General features: G+C 39.5%; 1 long non-coding RNA gene across 1 annotated transcript; it reads left to right on the forward strand.

The window, feature by feature from the left end:
- On the forward strand, positions 1–438 carry LOC103399721 (uncharacterized). Its single transcript, XR_523691.2, has 3 exons — positions 1–24; positions 106–194; positions 300–438. It is a non-coding gene; the product is annotated as an uncharacterized LOC103399721 (long non-coding RNA).
- The last annotated feature ends 41 nt before the right edge of the window (positions 439–479 follow it).

The following is a 479-nucleotide window of genomic DNA, read 5'->3' on the forward strand; positions in this document are numbered from 1 at the left end:
TTGCCCTAGACACACACCAGACTGGTAAGAAGAAAAACCTGAGACAAAAAAGAAGCACACAGATAATCTTTCATTGTTTTCAATTTCAAACTGTCTTTGTTTCAGTGAGACCACAACATTCACAAAACATGTTCCATTGCAAGACTCAATCACAACCTGGCAGTTCACTGGCATTAGCCTTTCAAAGGCCTATGGTAAAGAAAGAATTCTGTTGTAGTTTGTAACCTTACAGTACTGTGCACACCTCGTTTTAAACCTCTCTTAACTTTCTGCTTTATCTTCCTCTGCCTCCTCTATAGGAATCTGTGTTGGGGAGCCGTTTGAAGTGATTGTCAGAAAGGAATTTTTCATTGATCTGAGACTTCCTTATTCTGCTGTTCGAGGAGAGCAGATAGAAATTAAAGCAATCCTTCACAACTACAGCCCAGAACTAATCACTGTAAGTCTTTGCTCTTGCTTGTCCTAACTAGTGTTAATCA

The sequence above is a fragment of the Cynoglossus semilaevis genome, unplaced genomic scaffold (assembly GCF_000523025.1).
Source record: "Cynoglossus semilaevis isolate Cse_v1.0 unplaced genomic scaffold, Cse_v1.0 C18793479, whole genome shotgun sequence".
NCBI classification, from domain to species: domain Eukaryota; kingdom Metazoa; phylum Chordata; class Actinopteri; order Pleuronectiformes; family Cynoglossidae; genus Cynoglossus; species Cynoglossus semilaevis.